Here is a 12,778-nt window from a genome sequence, read left to right on the forward strand (position 1 = left end):
TGGGGGGGTTATCTAGGGCGCTCCCCGCTCTGTTGGGCCAAAGGAGGGCGGGGAGGGAGGTGGCCAGGGCGGGAAGAAACTCCGCGCTCTGTCCCCGCCCCCGGCCCCAGCCCCAGCCCCAGCCCCCGCCCTCCTCGGCCGGCCCGGCCGGCAATTGGCCGAGGGGAGGGCAGGGCCGGGGAGTTTGGGCACCGGCCAGGACAGTTGGGTCTCAGATTCTCCAGCTCCCGGTCGCGACCCCTGACTCGGGTTGTCCTGGCTGGCGAGCGAGTGACGGAAGAGCTGGATCACACTCTCTCCCGACATCCCAGGTGTACACACAACAAAACTCTCCGCGGGCGCAGCGTCCACCCAAATGTCCTCCCGAGTCACCCAGCCCGCGCACCCAAATGCCCAAGCGCGAACATCCTCCTGTACACCTGTGTACAACACAGTCTGCACCCCGAGGTGCACACCGCCCCGTGCCCATACGCACGGACTCACGCACAGACAGACACACAGACACGGCGCGCGCGCGCACACACACACACACACCCAGACCAGACACGCACACCCACGCACCCACGCATGCACGCTTCCTGCCTGCCGGCCCCGGGCGGCTCAGAGCCCGAGCCCAAGCTGGGTCTGTGGCGGGGCCGGGCCCCGGGTGCTGGGCGAGGGAGGGGAGCGGGCGGGGGCGGGGCAGGGACGGAGGCGGGGGCGGAGGAGGAAGCGGAGGAGGAGGAGGAGGAGGAGGAGAAGAAGTAGGAGGAGGAGAGCGAGAACAGCGAGTGGCTCCTCCCGGTGCCCGCGCGGGGATTTTCCAGCCGTGGCTCTGACGCCGCCGCTACCGGGATCATGGGCGACCGAGGGACGCGGTGAGTGTGCCACGGCTGACGAGGGGGCCTGCGCTAGCCCGGAGTGGCACTGCGGGGGTGCGGGGGCGTCGGGGCCGGGCGGGGGCAACTGGGCAGCGGACGGGGAGGAGGCGCCCGGCCCTTCCTGGGGATTCCAGGATGCAGCCTGGACATCACCCCGGGCTCCGCTGGGGCTCTGGGCCGTCTGGTCAGCTCCGTTACTGGTGGAATGGAATTGGGGGAGGGGGGCACACATTCCTGCTCACACCTTCCGAACCGTGCATTGATTATAACGCTCCCACACTCGTTGCACACTGACGTGCACACCGCATTCACGAGTATCCCACCCTGCTCCCCCACACCGGGTCTCCGACTTCTCCCACATTTCTCCTATCCTCGGCTCAGATTCTGCCCGGGTTCTCCCCCTCCCCCAGACCGCCTTCCAGCATATGTAGCCCTTTCCGTACTGTGGTTTGCTGGCTAGATAATTAATTGGGTGGAAAGGTCCCATTCTGACTCAATTTCTTCTTCTCCCTCCACTCCCTAGGAGGGAAGCCCCAAGCAAGTGGGTGTCGCAGAGTGACAGTCCCCGATGCACCCCCTTCCCCTTGCTGAGATTGCCAGTGTATGCGGGGCTGGCAGCTTCCACTGCATCCTTCCAATCCCCCTTCTTCCTCGATGTCGCCGGGGGTGCCCTTTCCCTTTCTGGAGGCCCGGAAAAGGGCAGGGCTTGGGACTCAAACGGGGTAACTCGATGTGGGGGTGGGTGGGTCCGGCTTTCGTGACTGGACTTGCTGTCAGGGGAAAGATCTTGCTGTTAGTGGAATTCGAACTGGCCTAGAATCCTGGTCACTTACTACCTGTTTGACCTTGGACAAGACACCTGACATATGGTCTTCAGTGTCTTCATACGTTAAATGAGAGGTTTCATTCCAGGTAATCTCCAAGGTCTCTTCCCGTTCAAAACATAATGGTTCTATTACCCATCCCCTTACTCTTCCACAGAGACGCTGGGGGGGGGGGGGGGATATTATTGATGGGCATGGGGTAGAAAGTCTGGAACTAGGCTGAGCTCTGAGCTTTCCCAGTTCTGTACTGCCTTCTCTCCTTTTTAATAGGAATAATAGTCACATTTTAATGGTGCTTTAATATTTCTAAAGTGTTTTCTTGAAAACACACCTTTAAAGTAGCAGTAGTAATTTAGGATTTAGAGCTGCCTTGGAAATTATCTAGCTCAACCCTGTCATTTTATAGACCAGAATGGGAGTCAAGTGATTTATCTTTCATCTCAATAAAAGCAAATAAACAGACAAACCAAGGTCTACTCTATTACCATCCATATTTTAAGGTGAGGAACCTGAGGCCGAAAGAGTAAAAATAACTAAAATGAGTTGTAGAGCTAGTGTTAGAGTGGATTTGCACCCAAGTTTCCTGTCTGCAAGCAGATGGACTTTTCTAAGTATATTGTATTTCTCTGTTGCCCTTTATACACCTGACACCTACCTCGCTCTATGGTCTTTCAAAGGCCTTTTTCTTGACCTCAATTTCTTAAATCCCTTATCCTCATAAGATCTCTTTGGTCTTTTTCTTCTTATTCTCCCTTTTTTCTTCTCTTCAGTTCCTTCAACAAAACATTGCCTGACTTCTTAGACTTTTCAGGGCCTTGTAATGGAAATTAGAGGCTGCATAGAGATAGGGGATTGTTCAGGGGCCAGAGATAGATGAGATCAGGTTCCTGCTCTTCACTGAACTCACAGTGACAGTGGTGGGGGCCTGATAGCTAAACAATGACTTGTAGCAGCAGCTACAGTGGATCCTAAAATTCTAGGGTCCCTAAGATCCTATCAGGGGCTCCTTGAGGTCAAAATGATTTACCTTATCACAATAAAACATTTTAATTTTAAATACCATAAATATTGATAGACATGACTCATAAGTGAAAGCTCTATGAGAAGGATTTTCAACAATCTTTATGAGTATAAAGGGGCCTTGAGACCAAAATATTTGAGAACTTCGGATATAAAGCCCTTTGTGAGTATCTGGTGTTTTTGTTATTAATCTTTACTAATATTTATTTGTTGGTTATTAATAGTTAATTAGTTTGGATTGTTCTGGCATTGGGGAAAGAGTGCTGGTTTTGGAGTCAGGTAGATCTGAATTCAAATTCCAGTTCTAACACTTATCGTGTGACAATGGGCCAGTTTCTTCCTATCCCTGAAATGTCTGAATTTTAATCTATAAAAGGGAGATAATATCTATAGATATGTGAACTGTGATGGTTAGGGCTGGCATTTTTTTCAAGCACTTTGACTCTTATTGAAGGATTTTCTTAACCACTTTGGAAACAGGTAAGGAAAAGTTATTATTCCTATTTTATAGATGGGGAAAATAAAGCTCTTAAGCAGCTGAAATAAGTTGCTCAAGATAACAGATAAGAGAGCAGGAGGATCTGTGTCTTCTGATTTCAAATCCTGAGCTCTTTTTACCACTATTGAACTGTAACCCAAAGGACTTTGCAGTTGACAAATATCCCTTCATCCATTAGCGCTCACATTTTTCTGGTATTTCTTGGCAGCAGGCAAGTTGGCATGGCATTGCATAATGTAAGCTTGCTATAGTTCTAAGAAGCCCTATCCTTTTTGTATTTTACTGGCTGTAGGATGGTAGGGTAATAGATTTAGAACCACAAGTGATCATTTCTAATTTCTTCATTTACAGATGGGTAAATTGAGATCTGGAAAAATTGAATACTATGACCTTGTTTATATGTCCTTTTAACAAGACTAGAATTTGAATTTAGGTCCTTTGACCCCAAAGCCAGGATTTTCCATGCTTCCCACTTTGCCAAATCTGTTCTAGTCTTCCGTTTTAGAATGAAGAAACTGATACTTGAAGAGGAGACATGATTAGCCCAATGTTTCTCAGCTAGGCAAAGACTAGAAGTGAGGTTTCCTGATTCCCTTGCCCAGGCTCCTCCCTCTGCATTGTGCTATCTCAGACCCTAGCATTCACCATTTCTGAAGTCATGGTCTTTGGAACTGAGGAACTAGATTTTTTAAAATGTGGTCTAGTGGAAAGCACCTGTATTAGGAGCAAAGTTATCTGGGTTTTAGTTCTGGCTCTCTCCATGTTTGACTATATTACCTTCGAGAAGATATTTCCTCTCAGTCACTCAGTCAGCTAACAATTTATTAAAGGCCTACTATGTGCCTAGCATTGTGATGAGTTCTGAGGATGCCCAAAATAAGGGGGTGAAAAAACCCAATTCTTGCTCTTAAGGACCTCACAGCTTAATGATGGAGACAACATACAAACAACCACATACAAGCAAGATATATACAGATTAAATTGGACATAATCATCTGAGGGAAGACACTAAGATGAAGGAGGCCTGGGGTAGGTTTCTTGTAGAAGATGAGAAGTTAGCTGAATCTTGAAGGAAGTTGAGCAAGGAGAGAGTAGCCAGCCTGGCCAGCCTTTCAGTCTGTTTCCCTACTCAAATGAGTGACTATGTTAAAGTTTCCTAGATAGATACCAAATCTGTTATAAGCCTGATGTTCTTTCTGCCAAGGAAAAGGCCAGAGGCCTTGGTGTTTGTTACTATTCAACTCAATTTAGTTCAGTTTTATTGAATTCACTAATCTTGTACCGGGCAATGTTCTAGGTGGTGGGGATAACAAGGAAAAAGACAAAAATGAAACAATCCCTGCTAGGAGAAGACAGTATGTACACAGATAAATATAAAATATATGTACAATAATCTTGGGAGGGGAGAGGCTGGGCCTAGCACTAAGAAGTGGGCCTTATATAGGAAGGGTGCTGTGGACTGACTGGGCTTTGAAGGGAGTTAGGGACTGCAGCTAGCCCAATGGCTAAAGTGCCAAGTCTGGAGTCAGGAATATTCATCTTCCAGAGTTCAAATCTGGCCTCAGACACATAGTAGCTGTGTAACTTGAATAAGTCACTTCACCCTGTTCCTCTTAGTTTCCTCATTTCTTAAAATGAGCTGGAGAGGGAAATGGCAAACCACCAGCCCTGGAGTCAGGAGGACCTGACTGCAAATCTGATCTCAAATACTTACTAGCTATGTGATCCTGGGTAGTAGCTCAATTCTGATTGCCTCCCCCTAGCTTCCTTCAAAAAGGAACCCCTCGTTCTTGAAGTCACATGATTGAAACATCTAAACGACAATAAACAGGAACCACAAGAGGCAGAAGTGAGGAGAGAGAATATTCTAGGCAAGGGGAATAATATGGTTAGCCCAGAGGTGGGAGAATGCCATCTATGGGAAGCAAATAACCCCTTTCAGCAGAAATGTACACTATGTGATGGTCATATCAACAACAATTAATGTTAACAAGCATTTATTAAGTGCCTTCTTTGTGATAGATACTGTCCAAGGCACTAGAGATACAAAAAAGCATAAAACAAATCTTGCTTTCTAAGAGCTAATGGGGAAAACAACATATAAATAACGATGTACAAACAAGATATAGACAGGATCACTTAGAAATAATAAAAATTCAACTTAGAAAGAAAGGTTGAAGTCAGATTGTGAAGGATCTGAAATGTCAAGTGGTGGTTTTGTATTTTATCCCGGAGGCAAGAAGCCATAGGAGACACTTGGGGGAGTATATGTTTAAACTTTTGTTTTTGGAATGTTGATTTGGCAGTGGTCATGAAGTTATATAGAAAAGGGAATAGACAGTCAATAGGAAAACCTGTCGAATGTCTTTCTGTAGTCTAGGGAGATGATGAGGGCCTGAACTAGAGTGGCAGCTGTGTGAGTCCAGAAAACAGGACACATAGGAAAAATATTGAGAAGATGTGATTTGGCGGAGAGAGAGGGAGAGATGATTGAATTTTTGATAATGGGAAAGTTGACAGTGCCCTAGCAGAAGTGGGGAAGTTGGGAATAGGGGAGAGTTTTGGGAAGAAAATGATCAGTTCTGTTTTGGACATAGTGAGGTAGGATATATATCAAGAGAAGAGGCCTGGGGACAGAAAAGTCATGTCTCTAAGAGGGGATTTTTATTCTGGCTAAGTCTAAGAAGAGAATTGTGAACAGAGAGATAGCTCATGTAGGGAGGAGGTACTTTCTAACTCAGGCACCTAGTTGACTCCTTCTATCAAGAGGTGTGAGGGGCTCAGAGTTACTAGAGAAAGATAGGTTGAACTGAGACTTGTTGACTGAGGAGAACTCAACACATATATCTGGGCCATATTTATAAAATTCCAGCAAACAAAAATCCTCTATTGCTTTATTGTGTTGGAATCATTTTTAGATTATTCAATTCAACTAACATGTATTAAGTGCTTACTTTATGCAAGGTACTGTGGTAGATACTAGAGACAAAGACAGAATATAAAATAGTCCTTGGTCCCAAGGAGCTTGTATTCTATTGGAATCCTCTATTCTTTTGCTTTTCTCTTTCCCTCTTCTCTTCTTTCTTTCCCTCTTCTCCTCTTCTTTCTTTCCCTCTTCTCCTCTTCTTTCTTTCCCTCTTCTTTTTTTTCCTCCCTTCGCTCCTTCCTTTCCTTCCTTCCTCCCTCCCTTCTTTCCTCCCTCCTCCCTCCCTTCCTTCTTTCCTTCCTTCCTTTTCTCCCCTTCTTCCCTTCCTTCTTCCTTCCTTCCTTCTTAAAGATAATCTAAACCTATTTCCTCATTTTATAGAGGGAGGAAACTGAGGCTTATAAAGGGTGCATATCATTGGCAAGGGGTACAGATTTGGTATTTTCCAGCTGCTTTTTGCCCAACCTTGTTTTGGGTGCCAGAGAGGAGAGAGATGATGACTATGTTCCATCACATCAAGGCCTAGTAGAAAAAGCCATGGCCTTAGAATCAGAAGGGTGTTTGTGACCTTAATACTCGGTTTCTTTTCCTCCTCCCCCATTTAATATTATTTTATTTTTCCAATTACAAGTAAAGTTAGTTTTCAACATTCATTTTTGTAAGATTTTGAGTTCTATGTTTTTCTCCCTCCATCTCTTCCTTCCCCATTTCCCAAGACAGCAAGCAATCTGATATGTTATACATGTACAATCATGTTAAATTTATTTACACATTAGTGATGTTGTGAAAGAAAAATCAGGACAAAAAGAGAAAAACTGTGAGAAAGAAAAAATAACAAAAAAAACCAAAATGAAAATAGCATGCTATGATCTGCATTTGGACTCTATAATTCTCCCTCTGGATGTTGTCAGCATTTTTCATCATGAGTCTTCTGGAATTGTCTTGGATCATTGTGTTGCTGAGGAGGGCTAATCTGTCACAGCTGATCATTGCATAATGTTGCTATTACTGTGTACAATGTTTTCCTGGTTCTTCTCACTTTGCTCAGCATCAGTTCATGTAGGAGACTCAGTTTCTTTCTCCCTAAAAAGTGGGTGATGACCCTTGGACTCCCTACCTTGCCTAGCTGTTATGAGTTCTTTGCAAATCTCAGGTGTTGTGGGAAAATAAGCTACTTTTATTGGAGAGAGCCATTTTATGGAGCACTTTCAAATTCACTTGCAGTGAACCTCGAGTCAGCTCATGGAGATCTCGAGGCAGGATAGTGATTAATCTCCCTATTTTATAGAAGATGAAGCTGAGAGAGACCCCAATGAGAAGGAGTGACTTGTCCAGGTCACATACTTTGTTAGTGGCAGATTCAGTATTAAGGCCTAGATCTCTTAATCCCTGGAGCCAGCAACTCTTTCCATTACACCCTAAGTTCTTAGGTTTGCTCATGCTTTTCTCAAAACTTATGTCCTGGGACTGCCTATAGTATATGTGTTGCCTTTGACCCATGGTTTCCCCAATCTTGGGAAGGAAAAATGACTTTGTTGTATGATGCATTGAATTACATTTAGGCTACAGGAGGAACTTCTGAGGCTTTTAGGATAAAGTGACCTAAGTAGATGTTGGGGAATTTTTTATAGAATAGGAAACACATCTGTGTGTCAGTAGCCCTGCCTGGAGAATGGATTAGTAAGGAGTGGAGAAGGGGCTTCAAGGGTGGGGGTTTCTTCTGCTACTGATTTTGCTGACATCTTCTGGAGGATCTTCATTGCTAAAAGTTAGCCCAGGATGCAATGCTCCAGGAACCTTGGCTGCTGCTCTCTCCCTTGGCACTAGAGTCCGGTGTGACCTGGCTTGGCCAGGATCATGGGGAAGTCCTGTGGTTTTGGCTGGAGCACATCCCGGGGATGGACAGTGTTGAAGCTCAGAAGCAAAACTAATTTTGTCTGTCTCCACCTTGGGCCAACCAACTTTGGTGCATGACTCCCCACCTCTTCTGTGCTGAATTCTCTTTAGAGTGTCAGAATTGGAAAAGATCTTCCACAGAGAATGTAGAGCTGGAAGGGACTTTAGAATGCAGAATATTGGAGTTGGAAGAGAACTTAGATTAGAGAATGTCAGAGCTAGGAGAGACCTTAGGACACAGTCGGAGGTGGAAGGGAACTTATAACACTCAATGCCAGGTGGGAGGGACCTTAGAACATAGAATGTTAGAACTGGGAGAGGCCTTAGAAACTAGAATTGAAAGAAATCATAGAACATAAAATATCAGAGCTGGAAAGAATCTTGCAAGTTAGATTTTTCAACTTGTTGGAACCTAGAATGTTCATAAAAGGAAAGTGATTGCATCAAGATCACACAGTGTGATAATTACAAGATTCCTAGGTCGGTTCTGTTCCCACTGCACCATATTTTCTCTCCTCCACTTATCAAACTTCTTCATCATTTTCTTTTTCTCTTGACCTTTGTCTTTCTGGGGTGCAAGCCTTAGAGATGGCACAGATGAGACTCTCAAGGTCTCAGGTTCACAATGCCACTTATCAAGCAGAGTATGTCCCCTAAGAGTGCCTGGCTAGAGAAATTTGGGGGAGAAGACCCAAGTCAGTCACTTAGGAAGTGTTGAGTGGTGGTCTCCATTTAGTTCTGATATTTTAGGTTCTTCTGAGTGTCTAGCCATATATATGTTCAGCATTTTGGCAGACAGAAGAGAAGTCCAAGGTTTGGTCCCTGCTCTTACTGTATCACCTTGTAGAAGAGACCTGGACAAGTTGGAGCATGCTCAATTTGATGTGAAATAGTAATATCAGGTCAGTTTTCCATGAGCCTTTAAGCTTTACAAATCTGATAATGTAGGTATATAAGTGTTATTATCTCCACTTTACAGAGAAGAGGCCCAGAAGGTAAGAGGTGGAATCGGGATTGAATTGGATTTTTGACTCTTCCCACTATACCAGCCTGCCCAGTTAATGGAACTGGGGATGTAGCACTCAGAGAATAGATTTGGGGGTGAGACATCTTCTAGATAATGTCTTCAAGTCTTCAAAAGCCTGTCTTGGGGGGGAAAGGAATAGAATTAGTTCACGGTGACTCCAGAAAGAAAGACGATGACAAGTTAGGGAATTTACAGGGAGTTAGATTAAAGTCAATAAAAGGAACAACTTCCTAACAATCAGAGTTTTCTCACATTACACTGGGCTGCCTTGTGTGAGTGAGTTCCCTGTCATCAGAGAGATTCCAGCAAAGATTTCATACCATCTCACTAAGGGAGTTGTGTGGATTGGGACTAGATGACCCTGGAGATGTCTTCTAAGTTTGGGATTCTGAGACTCTCTGCTTCTCTGATCTGAAAGTTCTGTCACTCAGGGTTTGCAGATTCTATAGTTCTATTATCTAATTAGATTGTCTAGGATCAGGGGTCCTCAAACTTTTTAAATAGGGGGCCAGTTCACTGTCCCTCAGACTGTTGGAGGGCCGGACTGTAGTAAAAACAAAAACTTTGTTTTGTGGGCCTTTAAATAAAGAAACTTCATAGCCCTGGGTGAGGGGGATAAACGTCCTCAGCTGCTGCATCTGGCCCATGGGCCGCAGTTTGAGGACCCCTGGCTAGGTGGTGCAGTGGAGAGAGCACCAGGTTTGGAGCTAGGGAGACTCATTTTCCCCAGTTCAAATCTGGACTCAGACACTTACAAGCTGTGTGATCCGGGGCAAGTCACTTAATCTCATTTGCCTCAGTTTCCTCATCTACAAAATGAGCCAGAGAAGGAAATCTAATAACTTTGCCAAAAAAACCCAAATGGGGTTACAAAGAGTCAGACATGATTGAAGATGACTGAATAGCAACAGTAATCTAATTAGATATATGACACATCCACACATATCTTAAACAACCAGAAAATGAGAAACAACTTATTTTCATAAGCAACTTTAGATATCAGTAAAATGAAGTATTAAATCGATGAGTGCAGGCAACCGAAGAATAAACAATAAATAAATAAATAATGAACACCTGTTAGTTAATAAACATTTATTAAATGCTTACTATGTGCCAGACACTATGCTAAATACTGAATAAATTAACATCTAATAGGAGAGGCTGCATGACAATTCTTAGGTCAAATCATTTCAACCCCTCTGAACCTGAGTTTTTTAATTCAGGAAAAATAATGACTGCAGTGTCTACTTCTGAGGGTTGTAGTGAGACCCAAAGGGACTAATAAATAGAAATATATAAAAACTCTTTCAAAATATCAGCTATTAATGAGGGGCTAATTGTCTAAGTTATTTTTGTTGTTGTTGTTGTTGAAGCAATTGGGGTTAAGTGACTTGCCCAGGGTCACACAGCTAGGAAGTATTAAATGTCTGAGACCAGACTTGAATTCAGGTCCTTCAGGAATGGTGCTCTATCCACTGTGCTGCCTACCTGCCCCAATTGTCTAAGTTCTTTAGGAGCCCAGAGGAGGAGCTCAAATTGGTAAGGGATGAAATAGGCAATAGTCAGGCCTTCTGGAGGAGTCCCTGACTGGGGCTTAAAGGATAGGCAGGATTTGTATCAGTAGGGAAAACAACATGGATTGAGTTCTTGAGATTGGGATGAGCTGCGTGGGAAACTTTAGTGGGGAATGAGATAAAAAAGAATCATACAATAATTCAATTTGGGTATTGGAAGGGACCTTACTGATCATTTAGTCCAAAGCTCTCATTTTACAGATGAGGAAACTGAATCTCAGATTGATTTAAGTTAACTTGTAAGACTGAATTTTCATTAGACTAGTGAGTAAGAATGCCAATTTTTTTTTATGCTACAGCTAATATAGTATGCATTAGTAAGTGAATTTTAGAAGAAGAATCTGAGTGTGAGTGTGGAGGGGCATGGGAAATAAGATTGAAGAGGTCTATGATGGTCAGATGATGGAGAGTTGGCCAATCCCAAGGAACCCCTTTAACTTCCTTCAGGATCAAAGCAAGATATCTTTTTAGGGAATAGATAGGGCTGGGGGAGAGGGAAAGAGAAAATTTGGAACACAAAAACATTTTAATGAATGTTAAATAAGTCAGTGAGTCAAGGCAATTTCAATAGACTTGGGATGGAAAATGCCATCTGCAACCAGAGAGAGAACTGTGAAGGCTGAATATGGATTGAAGCATAGTATTTTCATTTGTTTGTTTATTTTTTCTTTCTCACATTTTTCCTCTTTTGGTCTGATTTTTCTTGCATAACATGACAAATATGTAAATATGTTTAAAAGAATTGCACATATTTAACATATATCAGATTACTTGCTATCTTGGGGAGGGGGAGAGAGAAATTTGGAACATAAAATCTTACAAAAATGAATGTTGGAAACTCTTTATATGTATTTAGGAAAAAAAATCATTGAAAACTAAAAAAATGAATGTTTAAAATTATCTTTACATTCCAATTCTTCTTTTCCTTTTCCTTTTACTATTCCAATTTTTTAATTGGAAAAAAACACTATTAAAAAGATCAAAGCAAGAAGCATAAAGATTAGACATAAGAAAGAACTTCCAAATTCTAAGTATTAGAAAATAGAAGAATGGTTTGGTAGTGACCTGGATTTTAAACCTCTTGAGGATGGGACTGTTTCTCCAACTCATTAGAATCATGAATTAGGCAGACAGTAAGTACATAAGACTTGCTAGGTGAATCTGTAGTATGTCAAGGAGCTATTCTTTTATCTTGTCCTGGATCAGGTAGGATCATAACATTTAAGAGTAGATCTGGTAGCGTGGAAGATGCCCTGGATTTGGAATCAGAGAATGTGGATTTCAGTTCTAGTTGCACCACTTCTTTGCTTGACCTTAAACCCAGTGATGCAACATTTTTTGGCTTCAGTTCTTTATCTATAAAATGAGAGGCTTGGACTAGATGGTCTCTGAGGTCCTTTCCAGTCTCAAATCCCTGATCCTATGATTTAGAGTTGGAAAAGGTCTTAGAGGTTATTAAGTCCATCTATCACACCTTACATGAAGAGCTACAGAGTTTTAAATGACATGTTCAAAGTTCCAGTCAAACCAGCAGGCTTTAATTAAGCACCTACTATGTGCTAGACACTGTTAGGTGCTGGAGATACTAAAAAAAGGTAAAAAAACAAACAAACAAACAAAAAAAAAAACAGTGTTCTCACTCTCAAGGAGCTTACAACTTAATGGTTAAGCAACATGAAAACATCTATGTAAAGTCACTTAACCCATTGCCTTGCCAAAAAAATAAAAACAAAAAACGAACAAAAAAACCCAGAAGGAAAAAAAAAAAAAAACTATGTAGAAATCAGCTATAGACAGGATAATTGGAGGTGATCCCTGAGAGAGAACCTTAACAAAGGTTAAGGAGGATTAGAAAGGCTTTTGGCAGAAGGCAGGATTTGAGATTTAAGGAAGCTAGAGTCACAGCTGGGAAGGGGAGAGGGGCAGCCCTCAGTGAAGACCTCCAAAGTTAGGAGATATGATGTGCTGTTCAAGGAATATTGAGGAGACCAGTGTTATTGGATCACAGTTTATATGTAGGGGAGTCAATTGTAAAAAGATTGGAAGGGTGTGGGGTGGGCTAGGCTATGAAGGATTTATAAAACAAAACAGAATTTTGTATTTGGTTCTGGATAGGGAGCCATTAGAGTTATTGAGTAGGTAGTAAGTCATA

At 42.9% G+C, this 12,778-nt stretch overlaps 1 protein-coding gene across 4 annotated transcripts in view; it reads left to right on the forward strand.

Annotated features, from left to right (window-relative positions):
- Nucleotides 1–710: 710 nt before the first annotated feature.
- The window catches only part of ARRB1 (arrestin beta 1), a 118,195-nt gene continuing 106,127 nt past the window's right edge, over nt 711–12,778 (forward strand). For all 4 annotated transcript variants that reach the window (XM_031961384.1, XM_031961386.1, XM_031961388.1 and 1 more), the window contains exon 1: nt 711–857. The gene's annotated coding sequence lies outside the window, so the exon portion shown is untranslated. The remainder of the gene's footprint in view (nt 858–12,778) is intronic.

This window comes from Sarcophilus harrisii, chromosome 3, assembly GCF_902635505.1.
Source record: "Sarcophilus harrisii chromosome 3, mSarHar1.11, whole genome shotgun sequence".
In the NCBI taxonomy this organism is placed as follows: domain Eukaryota; kingdom Metazoa; phylum Chordata; class Mammalia; order Dasyuromorphia; family Dasyuridae; genus Sarcophilus; species Sarcophilus harrisii.